Source organism: Nycticebus coucang, chromosome 21, assembly GCF_027406575.1.
Source record: "Nycticebus coucang isolate mNycCou1 chromosome 21, mNycCou1.pri, whole genome shotgun sequence".
In the NCBI taxonomy this organism is placed as follows: domain Eukaryota; kingdom Metazoa; phylum Chordata; class Mammalia; order Primates; family Lorisidae; genus Nycticebus; species Nycticebus coucang.
The window spans coordinates 10,522,616-10,548,757 of NC_069800.1; the positions used below are offsets into that span (position 1 = coordinate 10,522,616).

The 26,142-nt window shown below is 40.8% G+C and overlaps 1 non-coding gene and 1 pseudogene across 1 annotated transcript; both read right to left on the bottom strand.

Annotated features, from left to right (window-relative positions):
* Positions 1 to 14,017: 14,017 nt before the first annotated feature.
* Positions 14,018 to 14,152, bottom strand: LOC128574353 (small nucleolar RNA SNORA16B/SNORA16A family). Its single transcript, XR_008376727.1, has one exon. It is a non-coding gene; the product is annotated as a small nucleolar RNA SNORA16B/SNORA16A family (small nucleolar RNA).
* Positions 14,153 to 17,174: 3,022 nt separating this feature from the next.
* LOC128573454 (E3 ubiquitin-protein ligase TRIM52-like) lies at positions 17,175 to 25,820 on the bottom strand (annotated as a pseudogene).
* Positions 25,821 to 26,142: the final 322 nt, after the last annotated feature.

Below are 26,142 nucleotides of genomic sequence, written 5' to 3' on the forward strand. Positions count from 1 at the left end.
CTGTTCAGAATAAGTTATGTGAAAAGATGTCATTTTATTTTCAAATGTATGTATTGTAACCCTCAGTTTCAAGCTGTATAAAAAATTAAATTGGATTGTATTACTGAAAAGTGAATTTTGTAATTCTCCTATGTCAAATTATACCTAATTTGGAAAGAGGGAAGTGGCAAACACTAAAAGATGGGTTCTCTTCTCTAAATGGAGGAAAAGTCTCAGCAGAGCAATAGGATAAAGTGTTATGTTAAGTATAAATATTTAAAAAATGAAAATAAAAATAAAAAAAGGAAAAGATGAATACTTAGATGTTCGGGGATCCCAGGGCCACCCTCACTTCAGACCAGCTGGCTATTAATTTAGGGGCTCCCACAACCACCTTTTTGGTCGAAAAGACCAAATGACTCACAGAACTCCGGAAAGTGTTCTATTAGTGAGTATAGTTTCTTAGAGTGAAAGGATGCATATTGGAACTGCGGAAGTAAGAGACACCTAGAGCAGAATCTGGAGCAGGTCCAGATGTGCAGTCTCGTGTCCTGGGAACACGTTCCCCTCCTAGTATCAACAAGGTGAGGCAGTACACACAGAGTCCCGCCAACCCAGGAAGCTCAGTCGAGCCCCAAGTGTTCAGGCTTTTTTGTGAACTTGATCACATTGTGTGTGTGTGTAGCTGACCACTAGCCTTCAGCCCCTCAGGAGGTCAGAAGTCATATGGCATGTCCCAAAGCCCCCAACATACATCACCTTCTTAGACTGTCTCATGGCTAAAGCCCCCAGGCAGATAACGATGTTGTGATGAGGCAGGACACTCCAGGGACCTTGAGATTTCCTCCCAGTAGCTGAAGCCAGAGACCTCTCTCCAGGTGAAGAGAATGTTTTGCCCCACACTGTCCCGCCTGTATTGGGGAAGACATGTTCACCCTGAGCTTGCTTGCCCTGTGTACCTACCATGACACTATCCATAAACATCCTGGTTTTCCTCTCCTTCTGGGCACGTGGTGGGGTTATGCTTCATTCCTTTAGCCCTTTGAAGACAGATGTGCCCTAATGACTTGCCTTAGTAGGGGAAATGTAAGAGGAAATAATGAGAAGGCAGAAACTTCAGAATCAACATAGGTTCACCATGTTCCCTTCCCCGATCCCAGGAGCCTGTGGAAACAGGTTGAGATGAAGGGCCCATGAGCCTGGGACCCTGAGAAACTAGGAAGAAGTATCCCTCACCAACCCTTGATACACTGTCCACACCAGTCAGTGGTAACCGTTTGTTGTGTTAACCACCTAAGATTTGGGGATTTTTATGGTAGCACAGCATATCCTGGTAGCTAGATATTACACTGCGGTGGATCGTGGGCAAGTTATTTCTCTTCTTATAAAATTCCTTGGGCCTCAGGTTTCTTCTTATAAAACGCAGACAGTAGTTATTTTGAGGCTACGGCAAGAATAAATGTTGCACATTGTAGTAGTTTGCTAGAGAAGTCATAAGAAAGTACTACGGACCTGGTGGCATGAACAATTAATTTCCTAGAGTTCTGGAGGCTGGAAGTTCAAGATTGTGACAGCAGGATTGGCTTCCTCCAAAGCCCTCTCCCTGCCTTATACATGGCTGTCTTCTTCATCCCTCTTCACATAATCATTCCTTTGTGTGTGTCTGTGTATTCATGTCCTAATCTCCACCGTATGTAAGGACAACCGTCGCGTTGGATTAGAGTTCACCCTAATGACCTCATTGTAACTTCAATACCTCCTTAAAGGTCCTTTGTCTACGTACAGTCACAGTTTGACATACTGAGGGTTAGCACATCAACATATGCTCTTCAGGGGGGCACAATACAGTCCACATTACAGGCGGAAAACAGTTACAGTAGAACAGTACATGGCACAGTAAATGTTCAAGTCGGTTAGTGACGATTGTGGTTGATACCCTAATCTTTGTTCATACTGTTGAGAAAATATGGTGAAGACTTACTTTTTATGGAAGAAAGTTGCTAAACTGTGTTTGATATTATCACTAGTTAATGAATATATAATACACGAACAGTCATGTAAGCTTAGGCACAAAACATTTTAAAAATACAAACAAGCCACTCTGAAATTGCTATATGCCATACTAGCTGAAATATGATATTCTGGAAAAAATAAAACTAGAGACAGTGAAAATATTAGTAGTTGCCAGGGGTTGTGGGGAAGGTTGTGTAGAACAGACAGAGCACAAAGAATATTTAGGGCAGTGAAACTACTCGGTATGATACTATAGTGGTGGATACAGGATATGTGTCCAAACTCAGAGAATGTACAATATCAAGTTGTTGCCAGAAGGGCCTGACTCTTGGAAGGAAGCACCGCACCTTGACTAGTAACACCTGGCTGTATCAAGAACTCCAAACACAACGGTGCCTCTGAGAAACAAAGACTTAGGAAAGACCCTCTGTATGTGTGAACAGGTGTTCAGGCGACCATGGGAAGGGTCACTGGAGGAAGCCCCCACCTGGGCCAGAACTAACAGGGAAGGACTTCCTTAGAAGCCACCAGAGACCATAAGCACGGCACAGTGAGGCCTTTTGAGTCAGGACAGAAGCCCACTGGCCCTTTCCCCCTTCCTGTAATTACAATATTTTCTAAAACGTGGCCATGCGTTGGGCTTCCACTGGGGAATCTGGTGTCACAGTCAAGCACTGTCACCTCAGATGTCGTTTAGGCTTTTACCCATAGTTTCCATGTGTACAAAATGGAGGCAACAGCATCTGTCCTTCAGGATCCTTGTACGGATTGCCTGGCATAATGTGGGTGCTTAGCTGATGAATGGATTAAAGTATGTCTTCAAGCAGTGACCACCCATAGGCTGAACTGAAGGGATTTCTGGGTGAGGATGTGTTGAGGATAAAGGGGGGCAAAGAAAGGAAGGATGGACATGCCTTCCATGCAGGAAACAGGGCCTTTTGGACCTCCTGGTTCTGTGTACAAACACCTGTACGTGTTTCAAATAGCACAAGACAAATATAGAAATATTCCCAAGGGTGAAAAATAGGCTCTTCAGGTACCAAATAAAGAAGGAATTGAAGGAGCTATGATGGTCCTCTGGTGTGGCAGGCTAGGGGTGTGTTATCCTGGGAGAGCCCCCAATGGCTAAGGTCATTCAGAGATGAAAGAGGAAACCTGGGGCCTATGAGGATTTAGTAAATAACTCTTCTTCTTTTATCTACAGTGAATCTTAAAAAAAAAGCAACGTTGCCTAACTCCCACTAAGGCCTTTGAGCATCCCTAAGTAATCTGGGCAGCTGCTTATTTCTATGTTTTCACCAGTAAACTTCAACCCAGGACTTACTTGATTAACAGTAGAATGGGATGCAAAACCCTTCATGTCCCACTCTGCAATTTCAAATTCTCATGTAATAATCATTCAAGTGTCACTCATAGCAACATGCTTGAGAATGGTTAAAAACGGGAAACACCAACACGTCCGCTAGTGGGAAACTGGTTAAATGCATCCTATTGTGCTGTTATTAAGGTATTGCCTATCAGCTCCAAATTCACGCTTCATTGCCTGCTCTATGACAATGGACCTGGACCTAGGAAACTGTTTTCCTTTGCCAGAAGCAGGGATGTCCAGCCCTGTCAGCAGAGGGTACTATTCTCCTCCCATTCCAGGGGGGGTGGCTTGCTGACCAAGCTCCTGGAGAGCTCACTGCTTACTCCAATGCCTGGCCCCAAGCGGTTTTTCTTTCTGCTGCCTGATAGGCTTCTGCTGTTTCCACCTCTCAACCCTGACCACATTAGGGTAGCCAGGAGCCCCAGATTGCGTGGGTCTGTGTTGCAAGGAATCTCTGCCCTTCTTTGGTGGTCAGGCTAGCCTTTTCTAATCATGTGTCAGGATCTCAGGCTGAACAGAATCTGAATGTCCAGGCTGCCAGATAAAGATAAACTGTTTCAGCCGCTAAGGACAATCAGGATTCATGAGATGATACTGACAAATCCAATGGCTGACTTTCTATTTTTACTTTAGCTCCAATTTTACTGTGTTCAGACATCTCCTAGGAATCTCACAAAAGGTACATTCTGATTCAGTAGCTCTGAGGTGGGGCTGAAATTCTGCATTTCTATAAAGTTCTGAGGTGATGTGGAAGCTGATGGTCCACATACCATCCTTAGAGAAGTGAGGAGTTAGCTTAGCTTTGAGCTCATTTCTGTAATATAATCTTTCCTTTCCTTTCCTTTTTTTTTTTTTAAACAGAACCTGCTGCTGAAAGCCACCACCTGAATGCAGAATTCCATCAGGAACAGATGAATGCCAAGTTCGCTTTGTTAGTATGCATAAATATGAGGAAAGAAATCAGAACGCTCTGGATTAACAACCATCCCCAGCTGATGATGACCTTTGCCACTAAGTACACTAAAACAAGAGAAAATTATTCTCTACAGCATATACCTAAGCCCTCTCTCCCCTCAACCCACACATGGTCTTCTGAACCACAGATCAGCAGTCGTTGAAGTGTATCTGTGAATATGCTCCCATCAGTTTGGTTTTTATCACGGTATGATCCAGTTTGATTCTCTGTAAAAGGCAGAGGGGTCAGGGATATGGTCCCATTGGGGTCAGGGAATATTATCCCATTGGTGTCATATTGACATGAGGTGCAAATGAATGGAATCACTGTTCCTCTGACATGGAATTTGCATTATTATCTCCCAAAGCCTAGACTCACAATTGATAATACAAATAATTAAAATGTTCACATTCATATGCAACGCCTTTATCTTTCAATTTATATTTGATCCTTAGGAAAAAACCAGTAAGTAGTTAATTATCTTCCTCAGTTCTTTTTTTTTTAATATGTTTTTTATATATTTTTTAATTAATATGAGGTTACAATATTTAGGTTACATTGTTCCCACTTCAGGGTAAAGTTCCTGAAGAACTTTGTAGAAGAGCCCCGCAAAGGGTGTGTCATACACCCCGACAATGTGCACATTAGGTGAGATCCTGCCTCACGCTCTCCCTCCTTCTGCCAAATGCCCACACCTTGCTTCCCTCTACTTCTGAACTGGACTATGTTAGTGTGTTATTAAACTCTACATTGTTTACATTTACCTGGATGAAGTTGAAATACATTCTTCTTAGTAAAGTATTGCAAGAATGGAAAAATAAATATCCAATGTACACCATACATTGCATCCTAGTGTGCCAGTTATTAAGGTCATATGAAATCAATATATAAACAATTACATGCTCATAAGAGCCCTTTCTGATATATAATCTAATCTAAGACTAGTCAGTCCTATGTCAACATTAATCCAACCTTAGCACAAACACAATAAAGCATTCACCACACAATATGACATTGGGAGGTTCTAAGTACACCACTTTGCCCCACTACGGCCTCGGTAAGTGAACACGCCCTCACACCATATCTTTTAGTGATATGGACCAACACACAGCTCCCCTTTAGGGCTGTTCTGACTACAAGCACTTTTCATGTGTATGCACACGATGTCTGCCTCCTGCTTGCACAAGTCTTTAAAATGGGAGACTCTGTCCTACTCACATGGCAGGCTTCAGCTCAGTGCCTGACAGTAATACATAGTGGTAAAGACTGTGGAATCCAGCAGCACCTGTGGCTCAAAAGAGTAGGGCACTGGTCCCGTATACCAGATGTGGTGGGTTTAAACACAGCCCCGGCCACAAACTGCAAAAAAAAAAGGATGTGGACTCCATCCAGACTCCCCAGCTTCATAGGCCCAGCTCTCACTCTTACTGAGGCATTCATCTTACTGAAACATGGGAGTGTAAAGGCATCTATACTTCAGTGGATTGTTATAAAGATTAAATGACCAGATAGAAAATGCTGGCAACTAAGATATGCTGTATAAGACTCAGCCATGATTATCAGCAGATATGTAAAATAATTAGTCTTTCAGAAACAAGAACAGGATCACATTCATCAGATTATATAATATTCGTTTCTCAGATTATCTTGTGTTTATGGATTTATTGTATTTTCATTATTTACACACACCAATCGATGCGTCATGCATGTAAAAAATTCATTCATCAGAACAAGGATTCATCGTTCCAGGATTGGTCACTTTCCAAACACTGAAGATGAATCTGGAAAGAAGAGAAAGAAGGTATCCACAAATGAATTTGGTATGACTTCTAGCCTGAAGGAGGAGAAATAAGGATGAAGAATTCTATTGCAGTGCAGAAGAGGCAAACCAAAACATGTGCATGCTGATCATCACCTGTGAGGGCTTCTGTTTGTCACCTGCCCAGCATCTACTCCTATCAGCTGGTATTGGAAGCCTTATTTCATCAGGGAACGTCCCCTATGCTCAGTCCCAACGCTTCACAGGGGCTGACCTCAATTAGATTCAGCTGGGCTGGTGACTGGACCTGGCTGATCTGACAATTCAATTCCCTCCACGACAGCATCTGGTTCAAGAGCGTACATGTGCCCAAGACAGGGCAAAGTTTCAATTCGGAGACTTCTATGCACGTGTTGAAAGTAAAATCCTCTTTCTTTCCATGATGACGTTACAACTCTAAGGCTTTAAATATGCAGCGGAGCCATCCCTGGAGGGAAACTGGCCAAAGAGAAGCCAATACAACAGAACATAAATCAAAGAGATTGGGGTGGAGGAGAGAATAGAGATTGGGTTCTTACATGGTTTACCTTGATCTAGCTATGCCTGATTGACCGGTGGACTTTGTTTCCCCTGAGCCACTGAAGTACTTTGTTTTACTTATTCCAAATGGGTTTTCTGCTGTTCTAAACTTGAAGAATGCAAATAAATAAAAAATGAAAAAGTTCTAAATCGCAAACTATTTTATTCAGCCTTGATTAACATTACTCGAAAGTGCTTAAAAACAAAACAAAGCAAAACCCCAAACCACAACACCATCTATCAGTATCGTATTTCAACACGACAGTACAAACAAAACCAGCAGAACAAGCTCTCAAGGGCAAAAGCTTTAACGACTTAAGCAACAAAAATGGAGTATAGAATTATAACTCGTAACATAAGCTAAACATCTTTGAGTCCATAGATATTTACTACATAGATAAATTAATAAGTGGGGGAGAAGAGAGAAATCTTTCATTTTCAATAAATGGTGTAGATATTGTACCCTAATACTCGGGACCACAACGCCCCATTCCATAAGTGTGGGCTTGACATACTGACTTCCTTCCAATGAGCACATGATGGAAGAGGGAACAAAGAACAGCTTGACATTGGAGAAATCACACAAACACTATGGCAGCCAGATGAGCAAGGTCCATGTCCAGAGTCATAGATCATGTTGACAGTATGTATCCTGATACAATGTGACGAAAGTGGCACTTTCTATCCGTGATCTTCCTCCCACAAATGGATACTTGATGATGTTATCAATATTGGTTTGTTAATTAAAACAAATGTACCATAAAAGTTGTTAATGTAAGGATTACATGACATCTGTGCAGGGGGTATTTGAAAACTCTACATTATCTGCTGAACTGCTCTGTAAATATCAAACTGTTCTAAAAGGAAAAGTCTGTTAATACTGTAATTCCATGTACAATACCATCAAAAATACTAAATACTTAGGATGAAGTTTGAAAAAAGTTGTGTAAGACCTGGACACTGATAAGATATTACTTATTAACACTTGCAAAAAGTGAAAAATTTAATGTAATTTTTACAAACAATAAATAGACACACTGAGACAAAAACAAAACCAATGATTTCTGCTTCATTTAGGCAGTTTGCAAGTAAGTCATGTCCAAAGACATCAGAATTGCATTTCAAGCATCCAAATGAAATGGTGGGACGTAGAGAGAATATTGATCTATGTATGGTTAACTTGTGTTCATTCACAGTTCGTTGAATAAATTTTTTTTTTTTTTTTGCAGTTTTTGGCCGGGGCTGTGTTTGAACCCACCACCTTGGGCATATGGGGCTGGTGCCCTACCCCTTTGAGGTACAGGCACCACCCTCTTTTTATTAATTTTAATTAAAATCATAACTATACATTTATGTCATGATTTGATATACAATGTGGAATGCTTAAATTAAACTGATTAAGATCACCATTACCTCATTTACTTGGTTTTTTGTTTGTTTGTTTATTTATTTGTTGGGGGGGAGTTAAGACATTTAAAATACACTCTTAGTTAATTTGAAATATACCCTTGCATTGTGCACATTAGGTGAGATCCCACCAAATGCCCTCCCTCCTCTGGCCAATTGCCCTCCCTCCTTCCCCTCCCTTCTCCCTCCTCTCTCCTCCCCTTCACTAGACTGTATTTGTCTTTTATCAAACATGAGTGTGTAAGTGTTTATACATTGGTTTAGTACTGAGTACACTGGACACATTTTTTTCCATTCTGGAGATACTTTACTAAGACGAATGTGTTACACTTCCATCCAGGTAAACAAAAAATGTAAACTCTCCATCTTTTTATGGATGAATAGCATTCCATAGTATACATATACCACAATTTGTTCATCCACATGTGGGTTGATGAGCATTTGGGTTGCTTTCATCACTTGGCAATTAAGAATTGGGCTGGAATAAACATTCTGGTGCAAATATCTTTGTGGTAAAATGATTTCTGTTTCAGGGATCGTCAAACTTTTTAAAGAGGGGACCAGTTCACTGTCCCTTTCAACCACAATCTACACTTTAGAGACTATCCACTTACAAATACTAGTCACCACAAGATATCTGCATTTACAAAAACAAAACACATGCCTATATAAAAACAACCACTAGACCAGTGATTGTGAACCGGTTGACCATGGCACACAGGTGTGCCGTGAGAGGATCTTAGGTGTGCCATGATAGTTTTTAAATTTCATTATTTTCAAAAGAAGTTCAAAGCACAATTTTTTTTACTCTTTTTTTGATCAACATAATTTACGTGTGCCACAAAAGTTTAAATATAGATTCATGTGCACCACGAGATAAAGAAGGTTGAAAACCACTGCTCTAAACAAATATCCACTTCTGCCCTCACAGAACTGATTCCAGAGCCCACTATTCACACTGCCCCCTTTTCATCAAGAAATGTTTAAGACAGTCAATGACTGGGATTCGTGGACCACAACAGAGAGAAAAGGACAGCAAACTCCAGTTAGAACAATACATCCCTCTATCTTCTTAATTAACTGAGACTGTAACAATGACTCAAAAGATAGACATTCTACCCTCCCATCAAGATAAAAATGTATAAAGTTATTTAATTCACCTAATAATAAATATATCAAATTTTATTTAACACTTGAGGTCCCTACACTATTACACATCTTGCACCTTTCATAAACCATATACAAAAACGTACAACACTCACCAGACACACCTAATAAATATACTCAAAAACTACATCTCCCCAACACCTGCCATAGTCATAGACACCCCTTCATTTCTACCAAATATGTCTTCTTAACCATTTTATAATGCCTGCTATGACTATTAGTCTTAATATTCAGATTAGCCACTTGGCCTGTACAAAAGCCTCAAATACTACTTCTCAAGCTAGAAACACTATTAACACAAAATGAAGACCAGTTTAAAAAACTTAAAAGATCAAAGTACACTAAACAACACCTTACTAAGTTATAACCATAAATGACAAAATTTCAAAGATACATATTATTTTGTCTAATGATGCCCAGTCAATTAAAAAATACAAACTATTAATAATATAATCCAAAACATCACTCAAAAGAAAAAATTCTTTAACACTAAAATACAAACATGATGGTCCTAACACAATAACCACGTTGGGAAGGGGGCTCCTCCTGTTACTCCTATTACTATCTATATTACTATATACAAAACATGCCTGCCCTCCTGTCTCTTTGCTCATTGTATTAATTTCCAACTAAAATACCTTATGATCCCAAAATTAATACTTGAAATCATAGCCATTGTTCCCATGTCAAAAAATCCCCAAAATCCATACATACAAACCCAGAAACAAAACTGAAAAGCGATAATGGATGCTGTTATCCTAAACAACCACTACCTACTAGACACTACTAGACAAGCCCTGATGAAATCAGATAAGCCTACATGCCATTATCTAAAAATGATGTGTTCACTTCCAAACTCTACTATCATAGAGTTGGTAGACTCCATAATACCAAAGACAAAGGATACTCTATACATACAATAAAATATTAACTATAAATTTAGTCTAAATAAAAATACTTTAAAAATATAACCACTTTAAAAAAACAACAAAAAATTTTTTTTGCATTTTTTCTTTTTTCTTTTCTTTTTTTTTTTTTTTTTTTTTTTTTGGCCAGGGCCTGGTTTGAACCCACCACCTCTGGTATATGGGGCCGGTACCCTGCTCCTTTGAGCCACAGGCACCACCCAAAACAACAAAAACAAATTTTTATTTTTTTTTTAGAAATAATTATTGCAATTTATTGTATTTCCAGGGGTCGAACTTATTCTGGCAAAAGATAAGTTTAAAGTTACCCTGGGAATAACATGTAGTATAGTTAACAGTAGATAACAAGGTGACAATAACTAACCACAGGGGCAGGGACATCTGAGAATAACCTGCTTCTGATTCTCATAACTGATGCTCTTAACTTTTGTCTCCACAGTTCTGCAGTTTACTGGTTGGGCGTGAATTTCTTGGGGGATAATCCCAGATGTGGGTATGATGTAATCTGGATAACTTGACCGCTGTAGGGGTCATAAGCAGGATGTCCTAGAGGTCAGTCCAATTTTTCTTGAGTTGTTTGTCAGGTTTTCCCGTCCAAGTCCTGAGGATCACCTGGTCACCAACCGGGATGTATTGCAAGGTTTCACAAAGCCAGGGAGGGGGGCTCTTTTTCAGTAGTTTAGAGGATGGCATAACATAACTCAGGACGTGGCAGGGCATGCTGTGACAGAGATGGAAGGTCATCTGCTGGGGGCCTTGAAAAAGTGTGAAAGCCATAGTGGGTCGAAGGTCCAAGGCCCACTGAGTAAGTTCTTTGTCTGGGTAGGTTACTGGAATGCAGGATCTGGAAAATGTCTGAAAAACTATTCCAGGGTAAAGAAGTAAACAGAGGCTTAATCTGGCTTCTTTAAGCCAACTCAGATGAAGTCAGGGTTGTGAAACTATTTAGCAGTCACCTGGGCTAGTGAGTTGAGTGATTTTTGTTGAGTCTCAAGGCTTTTGGAGGTTTTCCCCATTGGTCTTAGAGTCAGAGATGAATCCAATCTTCAATCACACTTTTTTTGGCATGTAGTCTATAGATTGGGACCAGCACTTTTGCTTGCTTTTATAATGTTACTTCTGGGGCAGCTATCTCAAAATATGTCAGAGACATGTGCTTTGGGGTAAATATATATATATATATATATATATATATATATATATATATATATATTTTTTTTTTTTTTTTGTCTTTAGACATTTTTTTTTTTTTTATTGTTGGAGATTCATTGAGGGTACAATAAGCCAGGCTACACTGATTGCAATTGTTAGGCAAAGTCCCTCTTGCAATCATGTCTTGCCCCCATAAAGTGTGACACACACCAAGGCCCCACCCACCTCCCTCCTTCCCTCTTTCTGTTCCCCCCCCATAATCATAATTGTCATTAATTGTCCTCATATCAAAATTGAGTACATAGGATTCATGCTTCTCCATTCTTGTGATGCTTTACTAAGAATAATGTCTTCCACATCCATCCAGGTTACTACGAAGGATGTAAAGTCTCCATTTTTCTTAATGGCTGAATAGTATTCCATGGTATACATATACCACAGCTTGTTAATCCATTCCTGGGTTGGTGGGCATTTAGGCTGTTTCCACATTTTGGTGATTGTAAATTGAGCTGCAATAAACAGTCTAGTACAAGTGTCCTTATAATAAAAGGATTTCTTTCCTTCTGGGTAGATGCCCAGTAATGGGATTGCAGGATCAAATGGGAGGTCTAGCTTGAGTGCTTTGAGGTTTCTCCATACTTCCTTCCAGAAAGGTTGTACTAGTTTGCAGTCCCACCAGCAGTGTGAAAGTGTTCCCTTCTCTCCACATCCACGCCAGCATCTGCAGTTTTGAGATTTTGTGATGTGAGCCATTCTCACTGGGGTTAGATGATATCTCAGGGTTGTTTTGATTTGCATTTCTCTAATATATAGAGATGATGAACATTTTTTCATGTGTTTGTTAGCCATTCGTCTGTAGTCTTTAGAAAAAGTTCTATTCATGTCTCTTGCCCATTCATATAAGGGATTGTTGGCTTTTTTCATGTGGATTAATTTGAGTTCTCTATAGATCCTAGTTATCAAGCTTTTGTCTGATTGAAAATATGCAAATATCCTTTCCCATTGTGTAGGTTGTCTCTTTGCTTTGGTTATTGTCTCCTTAGCTGTACAGAAGCTTTTCAGTTTAATGAAGTCCCATTTGTTTATTTTTGTTGTTGTTGCAATTGCCATGGCAGTCTTGTTCATGAAGTCTTTCCCCAGGCCAATATCTTCCAGTGTTTTTCCTATGCTTTCTTGGAGGATTTTTATTGTTTCATGCCTTAAGTTTAAGTCCTTTATCCATCTTGAATCAATTTTTGTGAGTGGGGAAAGGTGTGGGTCCAGTTTCAGTCTTTTACATGTAGACATCCAGTTCTCCCAACACCATTTATTGAATAGGGAGTCTTTCCCCCAAGGTATGTTCTTGTTTGGTTTATCGAAGATTAGGTGGTTGTAAGATGTTAGTTTCATTTCTTGGTTTTCAATTCGATTCCAAGTGTCTATGTCTCTGTTTTTGTGCCAGTACCATGCTGTCTTGAGCACTGTGGCTTTGTAGTACAGACTAAAATCTGGTATGCTGATGCCCCCAGCTTTATTTTTGTTACAAAGAACTGCCTTAGCTATACAGGGTTTTTTCCGGTTCCATACAAAACGCAGAATCCTTTTTTCCAAATCTTGAAAGTACGATGTTGGTATTTTGATAGGAATGGCATTGAATAGGTAGATTGCTTTGGGAAGTATAGACATTTTAACAATGTTGATTCTTCCCATCCATGAGCATGGTAAGTTCTTCCATTTGTTAATATCCTCTGCTATTTCGTCTGAGGATTTCATAGTTTTCTTTATAGAGGTCCTTCACCTTATTCAACATATATTTCATGCTGACCCCTGTGCTACATGGCACAGCACAGTAGTCAAGGCTAATACAGAGAGAAGTTTGTTAAAAGTGGGATTTTTACTTAGAAACATTAAGTGCATCCAAAAGAGGAAAACGTGGAATAAGTGGACAGAAAGGCTAGGCTTTTTATATCTTAAATTTGTGTAATGATGCTCCTGTTTCTGATTATAATTCACTCTGGTGTGCATGGTTAGACAGAGCTCTTGTGATATTGTCATCAGATCCCCCAGAGGTTACTCTGAGGCATCTTGCTTCTTCCCACCTCTAAAGCTTTGTTTTTCTTTTTCCTTGAGTGCTTGCTCTATCTCATCCTCAAAACCACTCTTGCTTTAGTAGCACTCGTCAGGGCAAGGCCCCTTCACAGACATTGTCATGTCATGAGAAGAGTGTCAGCAGAACTAAACGCTGTGCTGAGGCTGTGGCTGACTTACATTCTGCCTCAAGCTTGATTCTTAGACCAGCACTGAGGCTGTGGTTTCTCAGATTCGCCGGGGAGCGCCCCTACCATCCACATTGAATTCCTCGCCCAGGCATCAGTGTGCTTTTTTTTCTGTGTTATCCTTATTATTCATGAACTTTGTTTGCTAATTCATATGCCTTTATATGTAGATGTTTAGATATCTACATAAAGTTAAATAGTAAACTAATAGGTTTCGGCGTGTTTTGGAGTTCCTGATGCAATTCCAATACAGAGCCAGGGCAAAAGCCAAGGGTCTGTGAGTTGCTGCAGTCTCTTCCTTGCCAGAAAGTCCTCTCTGTGCCAGCTCACAAAGAGCTTTCTTTTGCCCAATGCCCTCAGTGTCGCTGACTGCCAGTCTGCCGTCTAGTCTGCGGGGCCTTGTTCTGTTTAAACAGTCCGTGCTTGGTTTCTTTTTTTTTTTTTTTTTTTTACAAAAACTATATTTTCCCAAAATGTTGCTGATCAGTTACAGCAAAAAGAACCGCGACCCTCGAGGAAAACTGTCACTCTAGGCTCCTCTTTGACCACAGCAGCTATATGGAAGCAGCTGCAGCTTCAATAAGGGCCACCGTGCTTGGTTTCTTCTATGATGCTGCGTGGATAAGTGTTCTTGAGGTTGAGGGTCATCTTTTTTTTTTTTTTCTTTTGCAGTTTTGGCCGGGGGCTGGGTTTGAACCCACCACCTCCGGCATATGGGGCCGGCGCCCTACTCCTTCGAGCCACAGGCGCCGCCCGATCTTTTCACTTTTTTACATTCCCCTCAACACTTTGCACTGTGCTGCTCAGTAGACATGTCTTCAGAATTTTTACTTAGACAACAATGAAATATTTCCTTATTATATTGACTATATTCTTCAAGTGGAATACATATGTGTGTGTCAAGAATTTCTTTTCAAGTACTGAGCTAAATGATTAATTGTTACTGGGATGTGTTCTTTCATTAAGGAAATATAAAAAGATGTATAAACGTAAACATAGCTTTTTAGCTATTTAATTTGGGGATTACCCAGTTCAGTGTGCCTCCTATTTAGCAGATTCTTATTGATATTATTTTTGATCTCTAACCTGATACAAATTATTCAGATGCTTGGTTGATCAAAGGAGAAACTTTTTTTCTTTTTTCTAATGGAGTCACAGAGAGCTGAGCTGACTCAGACCTTGGAAAAACACCATTCTCACCAGTTGACCACAAGCACATATATAAACCAAAATCAAAATGACCTTCACAGTTGGCTCGGTGCCTTTGGCTCAGCAGTTAGGGTGCCTGCCACTTAATGGGAGCTGGCGGATTTGAACCCAGTCCAGGCCTGCCAAACAACACTGACAACTACAACAACAACAAAAATACCCAGGTGTTGTGGTGGGCTCCTGTAGTCCCAGCTACTTGGGAGGCTGAGGCAAGAGAATCACTTAAGCCCAAGAGTTTGAGGTTGCTGTGAGCTGTGATGTCACGGCACTCTACCCAGGGTGACAGCTTGAGACTCTGTCTCAAAAAAAAAAAAAAAAATGACCTTCACACACAAATAGTATGGAATTTTTTTTTCACTGAAAAATGGCAAAATTTAGCAGCACTGAGTGAAGTTAGCTTCTAATGCTCTCTGGAGTGAAACCATTATGTTTTCCTGGGTGACTGAGCCTAGTACTAACGTCCATCAGAGCAGCTGCCGGGAACTGCCATGCTTTGATTAAACAGGGTATTAACCACAGGCTGGCTGCTTGAACCACACTGATAAAGACAAAATTCACCCTGTCTACCAAAAACACTCTTCCCATGCAAAACTTAGTAATGAAAATAAACAAAAGCTTTAACTGTCAAGTATATGTATCATGAAGAATGGCAGAGTTTTGTTTTTTATTCATGCCATTTTGCTTTTCTTTAATTGCTTAATTAGCTTTGAAAACTATTGTGTGCATTCCTTTATAATATTGTTTAGTTTGAAGGTAATCGTGAAAGAAAGTGGAAAATTAATATCACTTCTTGACAGCCCCCATTTTATTTAACCTGAAGAACGTTACTTAAAAGATTTTGTAATTTGTCAAAGGCTGCCATCCTTTCATTTGAGAGTGAGTTAGCAAATTAACAGTAAGAGTAGATAGTGTTAATGGAAATGGTGAGACTGTATTAAGAGTGACTTATTCCCTGCGGAAAATAATTACTGCTGATGCCAAGTTTGAACAATATGGAATTTAGAAGTTACTTCATGGTACCATCGTAGTGATTTATCTCCAGGCTTGCATTAAGTGAGGATTGTGTTTTGTTTTGTTTTTTTTTGTACTTTATAATTTATAAAATACAATATGATCATTAACATACAAGATCTCTTCTAATCCTAACAATCCTAGGCAAAAAGTGAAGTTCAAATGTTAGGCCTAGTGGGCCTAGGATAAGGCAGAAAGGTGTCAGGCCTAGTCTATAATAGAAAAATATCAGGTAACTCCTGGCAAATTTCCAGACTGAAAGCTTTCAAAAAAAAAAAAAAAGAAAGAAAGAAAAGAAGAAAGAAGTCTAGTCCCCTCCCAAGATAGATGGGAAAGTACTAATTGATTTCTTGCTTCTAGTTTACTCCCAATTTCTTACTTGGCTAATTCCCTGGGAAACAGACCGGGAGGTACCAACTGTTCCTGGACTGACCTTTAAACAATACCAGGTGGGGAAAGTACTGAAACTAAGATATATGGGGGGAAAGTACTGAAACTAAGATGGATGGGGGAAAATATTAAAACAAAGATGTATGGCTAACTAACCGCAAAATTCTGCTTCTGTACAATGCTTGCTTGTTACCTTACCCGGATGCACCTGGACAGCCTGGGAGCCAACCAGGATGCAGACCAAGCCTTAGAAACCTGACTCCTTAAGCACTCGGGGCTGCTCTCAGAAACCCCTTATTGGGACACTGAGGCAGTCGCCAGCCGGCTCTTGAATAAAGAGACTCCCTTACAAATTCGGCTTGTCTGTGTGGTCTCTGGGGAACTCCTGGAATTAACACAAAGAGATTGAGACCTGTCCCAAATTAGACAGTAAGTGACAGAGGCAAGTCATCTGATCTAAATCCTTCACCCCTTCTACTGTGGTAAAATATCAGGAAAGGAAAGTGATCAGGACTGCGATGTATTCTGTTTCATCAAAAATATTTATCCTCTGCATTTCCCTAGAGGGAAAATGGACCCTACTGAAGGTGGGAAAGCAACCTCCGATTTGGAGGGAGGGGCAGGGCATGGCCCCTTGATACTATTAGTCCAGAATTCATACCTGGCAATTCTGTCTACCAATACCAGCCATCTGTTTGATACTGCTTGTGCTCTGAGATTCCAGACACCTGTTATCTACAAGGAGTGTGGCTTTCCATTCCCATCCGTAACCGTCCCAGAGATTTGGCCAACTCAAGACTCACATTAGAGGGAAATTAAGTACCTATCCCCCTTGTATTTCAGTAGATTGACAACATTAATAATGGTCTGCTTCCAGTGACTCTCATAGGTCTGCTCAGCTTCCCCTGAGGAAGTCAATCTGCCTTCCCTCTCTTCACCTCTCTCCCCCTGCAAATAAAGTTCAACTAGCAAGTACCTGAGAGGGTGGGAAAGATATTCCTTGTCACCTCTCCACTTCCTTCAACTCGCCCATATTTCTTATTCCTCTCACCTTGTACTCCTGCACCACTTCCTCCAAAGGCACCATGCTGTGATGTTTGTGGCTCCTGAATTCTCGGCACACCACAAAGATGCCCTCTTTGTCCACCTCGCAAAAGTGGTTCAGGGCTTCCTGGTATTTGGGACAGATGCCCTGATCAGTCCTCTCCACACCCCCCATAAGGAGTGGGGCACATCTGGCGAATCCGTGTTGGCCAGCTGCAGGTTGGGACCAACGCTGCCCTAATGTTAAGCTCTTTCGGCACTGGGGGCAAATGAACTGCCCTGGAGGGGGTGAGTGTGTGTCAGGGTACACCTCTTCATCCTCTTCCTCATTGTAAGCTTCCAATTCCTTCTCATCTTCTGGGTAGACATCGGTTCTCAGGTCAAGTCTCAAGCCTCCTATGTAATAGTCCCGATCTTCCTGGTCCTCTTCTTCCTGGTCCCACACATAATCCACATTGTTCCAATTACTTACACCACTGTCACCAACCCAGAGCTCATCATCCTCTGGATCCTGGAACAGCTCCTCGTCTGCATTCCCCCATACAATACCTCTGGAATGGAGTTGTCCCATCCACCGATGGCCCCCACAGCTCCCTCATCCTCCTCCCATTCATCATCTTCGTACAGGTCTTCCTCATTTTCCTTACCCCACAGCTGAGTCACACACCCTCGGCAGAAGTTGTGGACACGGATCCTTGAAGTAATCCAGGTAGATGGCGCACACCGCTTCCTCCTGAAGTGTCTGATTGCGTAGTGGCACAGCTAACCGTCTTAACTTGCTGCTGGCCGGTGTAGATAGTCAGCTCAAAGGTGAGGAAAGGGAATGCGCCTGCAGGCTTGCCTCCAAATTTCGCTGGTGACCCAAGGCTGTCCATGACCTTGCGCTTCCTCCTCCGGCCCCCAAAGAAGCCTTCCTCCGCTCTCTCTGGACGCCATTGCCCCAGATCCAGTCTCACAGCTGTCTTCTGAGGTCGGCAGGAACAGAACTGGGCTGCGGCGCTAATTCCTGTGGAGGTTCAGCAAGCAGGCCCCGACCCTGTACGGCTTCTCGCTACCCTCAGGGCTTGCCCCAGCCGGCAGTGTCCCCCTCAGGGGCTGCCGCTCAGTCCCCGCGGGAGACGACCGAGAGTGACATAGAGGACTGTGGTTTACTTTAACCTGAATCTAGCTAATGTAGGTTAATAGCCTATTATATATACTGTAACTGTAAACTGTTAGAAAGCGAAAGGTAGCTTTCAATAACAAAAGATAACAAAAGTAAAATAACAAGAGTAAAGGTAACAAATTCAACATTTGCTAAGGCAAAGTGAGTTAATTATCAAAAAGTATTTGTAGCTCATGTGGCATAATATTAAATTTTAAAATGTTCCGGGCGGCGCCTGTGGCTCAGTCGGTGAGGCGCCGGCCCCATATACCGAGGGTGGCCGGTTCAGACCCGGCCCCGGCCAAACTGCAGCCAAAAAGTAGCCGGGCGTTGTGGCGGGCGCCTGTAGTCCCAGCTACTCGGGAGGCTGAGGCAAGAGAATCGCTGAAGCCCAGGAGTTAGAGGTTGCTGTGAGCTGTGTGAGGCCACGGCACTCTACCGAGGGCCATAAAGTGAGACTCTGTCTCTACAAAAAAAAAAAAAAAAAAAATTTTAAATGTTCCCAGAACTTGGATATGTTCAAGATGGAGTCTCAATAAAATGTGTCTTAAATATTGAACAAGTAGGCTTGGCGCCTATAGCTCAGCGGCTGGGGTGCCGGCCACACACACTGGGGCTGGCAGGTTCGAACCGGGCCGGGCCTGCCAAACAACAATGGCAACTACCACCACCACCACAAAAAATAACCGGGTGTCGTGACGGGTGCCTGTAGTCCCAGTTACTTGGGAGGCTGAGGCAAGAGAATCGCTTAAGCCCAAGAGTCTGAGGTTGCTGTGAGCTTGATACCTCCGCACCCTACCGAGGGCGACATAGTGAAACTCTGTCTCAAAAAAAAAAAATTTTTTTTTGAACAAGTACTATTGTTACTTTTTTCACAATTACTACAGCAATTTGGAATACAACTATAGGATTCTGAGTACTGTTTTGCTTATTCTTATCTGAACCATTGCAATTTGTGCTTTTTTTCCCAGTAAATACAATCTGGAAAGCAAACACTTCTGCCATGGCAAGTACCGTTGATGAAAAATTATCTTTATTTAATGAGATGTATGAAGTGAGGAAAAAATAATTTTTTTGAAGAAACAATTGCTCTGAGGACAACTTGAGGGCATAGTTGAGAGCATTACAGGTAATGTGGGCAGTTTCAGATCAAATTCAGATATAAAAATGCATTTACGTATGTTGTACGAGTACTTGCCATTCTAAGCAATTTTCAGACTTACAGGTCTAACTAATTTAACATAAAGATGAATCAATGCAAATCTATAATTTTTTCCTTGCTTCAATTATTATTTTCTAAAAGTGATACTGATTTGATTGGCAGATATAAATCTAACAATTTAGTAGATGTTATAACTCAACAATAATAGCTTAAAGAATAACTGTTAGGTTTAAGCCCAAATTAATTTTTAAAATTCATGTGTGTATCCTATTTTGCTTATTGAATCAACAGATCTTTAAAGAAAATCTTCATATGAATTATGGTGATATGATTCATAGCATATGCTGTTACGCTCTCTCCGAATGTGAGAGAAAAAAAATTTTAAAGATGGGGAAACATTACAGTGTTTAAGTAGTGAATGTTTTTTTTTTCAAAACAGCAGCAAGATCAAGACCAAATCATTTCTTCAGTTTACTTTCATGCTTGATACTGACAAAAGACCAGTGTGACATCATAATCTACCTTTTATAAATACCTTTTAAATTATAAAACGAGTTCATACTCATTTCAGAAAATGGAAGCAAAAAGATTAAAAATGTTATCTAAAATCCCAACCTTCAGAATGACTCGTAAAATATTTTTCACAATTGGGTACATGTTTTAAAAGTAGCAAATTAGTTTGCCACTTGACTTGGTTCCCATGAAGAACTGTGAGTGCCTTTCACAGTGTAGTTTTCATATCTGAAACTGTCCAGCTCTTAGAGTGCACTGCATGCAAGGAAATTAGCTAAAAACACACAACCTTGGAGGAGATGATCGTCCAGAAGCAGAGGCAGTAGTCCAGGAGTTAATGCCCAGAGGAAACTTCCTTAACAAGATGTAAAATTCCTTGAGGAAGGAATGAAATCCTGCCATTTGCAGCAACATAGATGAACTGGAGCACATGGTGCTAAGTGAAACCAGCCAGGCAGGGAAAGACAAATACCACACACTCTCACTCATGTGGAATCTGAAAAAGCTGATCTCATGGATGGTGAGAGCAGAACAGTGGTTACCTGAGGCTAGAGAGGGAAAAAAGGAGAGAAGAGTGGAGAGAGGTTTGCCAAGGGATACAAAGTTACAGTCAATCAGGAAGAATAAATTCTGGTGGCTATAATAGCTAGTAACAGTGTAGTGTGTATTCCAAGATAGCTAGAAAAGGGGATCCTGCTAGAAAAGAGGACCCTGAAAATTAGTATGACCAAGAAATGGTAAACTTTTGTGGTGTTGGACACGATAACCATCGTGATTTGATTATTATACAATATACACATGTATGAAAACACCACACTGTAACCTGTAAACATGTACAACTGTTATATGTCAAGTATAAACAAAACTTTTAAAAACACACACAAAAAGAATAAAACTCCTAAGGACAAGCTTTATTTATTCTATTTGTGTTGCTGCCTAGTCTCAGTCTTTTTTTTTGGCTACAAGTGACAGAAAACCAGACCCTACCTGGCTAGAGCATGAATGAAAGTTGTTGGCTTGTGTTAACAAAGCTCTTTCAGAATAGCGCCAGCTGCAGGCTGAGCTGGATCCAGGTGTCTCGTTCACACCACCTGGCCCGAGTGCTGCTCTCCAGTTCTCGGTTAGCTTCCTTCCCCTTCACTCCTTCTCAGGTAGCTGTTCCCACACACAGACAGGAGCACTTGTGCTACCTCTGGGCTACACACTTTCAGTTCAAGTCTGGCTGCCTGCCATCCGGGGAGCTTCTTCACCATCACCCTGGGATTCCTTTTGAACCAATCTTGGGTGGGATTCTTTGTTTCCTTACCCCATATTTTTTGTTTGCTCCCTTGTTTGGCTGGAGCACCTACTCTCTCAGCTTTCTGGAATGAAATGGCTTGAGATTTCTTGTGACCAAAATGTTTCTTTAGTTTACCCTTCTACTTACTAGTTTCCTGTTGTGAGAAAGACTCCCATTTATTATTGTTATTATTATTTCAGATTAATACAAGGGTACATACGATTTTGTTACATTGTGTTTGTTAGGTAAAATCCAAGTTGTAGTTGAGCACTTTACCTGGGAGGTGTGCAGTCTACCCCTATATTGTACCTGTTAGGTGACAGCTTATCAAACCCCCCTTTTCCTCTCCTCTCTTTTTTTTTTTGCAGTTTTTGGCCAGGGCTGGGTTTGAACCTGCCACCTCTGGCATATGGGGCTGGCGCTCTACTTCTTTGAGCCACAGGCACCACCCTCCTCTCCTTTCTTTTTGAATTTAATTGTGATTTTCTCTGACATGGGCCTATAGTTGCTGATCTACTAGTTTCCTATTAGTAGTAAATTTCATTTTAGTATTGGATGCTTGCTTTTCCATAGGAGGATATTCTCCAAATCCTTCCAGGTAAATACAAAACATGGAAAGTGTCTACCTTTCTTGGTGGCTGAACAGTATTCCACAGTACACGTATACCACCGTTTGTTAATCCATCCATGGTTGATGGGCACTTGGGTTATTTTCACATCTTGGTGATTGTGAATTGAGCTGCTCTAGACATTCAAGTACAAGAAGCTCCTGTTGTTACTAGTATCTGGTCTTCTTGTCTTCCTGGGGACACCCCAGAAGGGGACCCCCTTGCAGGACCTTTGCACTTAGATGGTCTTGTGATGAGTTAAGCTAATGAAATAGAAGCTTAAGTTCCTTCCTTCCTTTCCACCCCCCTCCCTCCCTTCCTTTCTTCCTTTCTTTCTATTTAATTGAAACATATCTCCGTGGAACAGATACACAATTCATGTGGAGAAAAATTCAAAACACTCCTGAGGGGAAACAAAGAAAATGCAAACAAATGGAAATCTGTATCCTTGGAAAGCAAGATTTGTGATCAAAACACTATCAGTAGTGGACAGTGTGTTAATTATGAATAAATGTCCCAAAAGGATTTTCTTTTTTGAGGGAAAACTAAACAATTAGATTCTAAAGTTATTAAGGAAAGGAAAACTCTGACGAAAAAGAAGTTATATTCTCAAATATATAAAGCAGATGGAATCAGGTTGGTGGCAGTTCCAGAATAAATCTAATAGTATTGCTCCAAAGTCAAAGAAGAAATTGTGCTAATGGTGGTGTCCAGAGCAGATATTGGGGCTAGAGATACCTGTGCTTTGTTTTAAAAGCTGCTTTGGGAGACACAGCCAGGAGCAGGGGCTCACGCCTGTAATCCCAGCAATGTGGGAGGCTGAGGAGGGAGAATTGCTTAAGCTCAGGAGTTTGATACTCACCTAAGCAAGAGTGAGACCCCAACTCACGAAAAAAATTGAAAAACCCAGCTGGGGGCCGTGACAAGCACCTCTAATCCCAGCGGCTTCCGGAGGCTGAGGCAGCAGGTTGCCCACAGCCCGAGTCTGAGGTTGCAGTGAGCTATGACGCCACTGCACTCTGCTCAGGGGCATTGGGTGGGACTCTGTCTCAACAACAACAACAACAACAAGCAAAGAAATAAAAAGTAGCAAGGAATTAAAATAAAAAAAAAAAAACAAGGAGGATACACACTAAGAAGCCAAGCAACTTGCAGAATCTAAGTGTTGGCCTGTCCAGTCACACAGCCTGCTTCAAATCAGCACGTGGCTATGTCTGAAAAGCGATCTGGAAGAATAAGACAAGTTCTAAAATAAAAAAAAATCCTGTGGTTGTGTCTCATGGATACGGGCCTCACTGAAGACCTAATCAGAGGCTGAAAGACAAAACAGGAGAGTTTCCCAGAATGTGGTGCAATATAAGATATCGGGGACAAGATGGAACCATCAGCCATTGTAATAAGTACGAGTGGTGTGCAGGGCAGCACTTGGGTTCCTATCACTCCCAATTCTGTGTTAGCTTTCTGACCTTGGATAGATTAGATAACAAGTTGAATCCTCGATTTCTTTATCTGTGAACTGGGGACAATGCCTAGAGGTGAGGAGCTATCTCACAGGGCAGGTTTGAGCATTATATGAAATACCAGAGATGGAAGTGCTGAGGCCCTTGAGCAGAAGTCAATACTGCTTAGCTATTTTCCCATCATTATCAATATTACTAATAGGCCCCCAGACATGTTAAGAATAAATATATGACCACATTCCATTCACAAAAGTATGCTTAAAATGAATAATGACCAAGATAGTCACGTGGTTTACAAAAAGGAGATGAAAAATTGTGAAGTTAGAAAAACAGAATTCAAACTTGAAAGTATTAAAAAGGACATTTTATATTTATAAATAAAAATATGAAGACAAGAACAATGAACCATTATGACCAAACTCCACGCTGTCAAAATATATAAAGAAAAACGAGGCCGGAGCAGTGCCTCAGGCTTGTAATTCCAGCATTTTGGAAGGTTGAGATGGGAGAATCACTTGAAGCTAGGAATTTGAGATTGTCCTGGGCAACATAGCAAGACCCTGTCTCTAAACAGAAAAAATTAGCCCTGTGAGGTAGCAGGCACCTGTTGTCACAGTCAGTGGGAAGGCTGAGGTGGGAGGATACCAAATTGAGGCTGCAGTGGGATATGATTATGCCACTGTACTGCAGCCTCCCTTTTAAGAGGGAGACATCAACTTAAAAAAGAAGAAGAAGAAAAAGAAAAGTGAATTGACAAGCTAATAGTCAAACTGAAAGAACTTAACAATTTCTCAGAATACTTAAAATAGATAGAATATAGACAAAAATAAATGACATGGAGGTTTTAAATATGGAGATAACAAGGTTGATTCAAAAGCAATTTGAAGGGTGGTGCCTGTGGCTCAAGGAGTAGGGCACTGGCCCCAAATACTGAAGGTGGTGGGTTCAAACCCGGCCCTGGCCAAAAACAAAAAACAAATAAACAAAAAAACCCTGCAAAACCAATTTGAATTGTAATCAGTTTTTAACCCAGTAAAGAATACATAGTCTTTGAAAATACACAAAGAATATCTACAAAAATTGACATAGTATTAAATCAGAAAGTCTCAATAAATTTCAAAAAGTGGAAAACATCCACACTAATTTTCTAGCTACAGTGCAGTAAAACTAAAAATTAGAAATAACAGAAAAAATTTAAAAAATAAAAAAATTATATGTATTTGACAATAACAAAACAAAACAGAGGGCCATTCTGTTACTCTTGGGTAAAACAGGAGGTTGCAGCTGGCACTGCCAACAGTTCATGCTGGAATAACCCAGGAGTTAATAATCCGTGGAGTAAGATCAGCAGGGTACAGACAAAACACAAGAAGACGAAGTAAAACAAATGAACTCCAAAAGTCAGAAAACAGTTCAAAACATGGAAAACAGAATTTTTTTTTTTTTTTTTTGTAGAGACAGAGTCTCACTGTACCGCCCTCAGATAGAGTGCCGTGGCGTCACACGGCTCACAGCAACCTCTAACTCCTGGGCTTAGGCGATTCTCTTGCCTCAGCCTCCCGAGCAGCTGGGACTACAGGCGCCCGCCACAACGCCCGGCTATTTTTTTGTTGCAGTTTGGCAGGGGCTGGGTTTGAACCCGCAACCCTCGGCATATGGGGCCGGCGCCCTACTCACTGAGCCACAGGCGCCACCGGAAAACAGAAATTTTAAAAGATAAAAGCAGAAGGTAAAGAGACAAATAATAAAATCTAATAAGCCCCAAATCAAGTTCTTTGAAAATACAAGTACATAATAAAGCTAAGAAATTATTGGCAATCCTGATGCAGAAAAAAAACCCAAGAATTAGAAAAGATATATTAACTACAAATGGAGAAGACTTCCAATACTGTAATCAATTCTATAGAACTATGTTTGAAAATCTGGAAGAAATAAATGTTTTTAGGAAAATATAAACTACTAAAACTAACTAAAGAGCCAGAAGGCTTACATTTTTTTTATTTCTACTTTATTTCTTTGGGGACACCACATTTCTACTCAATGAAGAGAAACATTTTTACAGTAGCCTTTTATTTTTTTACACCTCTTATGCCATGAATGCACAGGGAGCAGGTTCCAGCAGCCCAGGCTGCCTTCCCCAGAGCGAGCGTCTGGAGCAGGTTGGTGCTTCAGTCAAACCCAGGTACCTTCCTCTTTGCCTTCCTTCTTTTTCTGATCATCTTTCTTCACATGTTTCAGGAGGCTATCTTGGCTTTTAGAGTGCTTAATATGCTCAATAGGAACATTAACCCTCTTGACAAGAATCATGCCCTGAACTTGTTTATGTACAATGCCAACAGTGTGCTGGGTAACGTAGACTCCTCCAGTTTTGCCCTGGTGACATCTGTGTGGCACCATTACCTTGATGTCTACACTATCATCTTTCTTACAGACATGCATATATGTGGCCAGAGGAACATTTCCATATTTTCTAAAAGGCCTAGAGAATGTGGATCAGGTGTCTCTCCTTTCTCCCTTTGTGTTTGTCATTTTGGCGAATTACTAAAAGCTCTGGCTGAAAGGAGATTTAAATTCTTAATTTTTTTTTTTTTTGCAGTTTTTGGCCAGGCCTGGGTTTGAACCCGCCACCTCCAGTAGATGGGGCTGGCGCCCAATCCTTTGACCTACAGGTGCCACCTGAGATTTAAATTTTTGATGGTTCTCTTAAAGAAATTGGAAAGTTAATTTGAGAGCTATCCCTGAAACAGGCCTCAGATTCAGA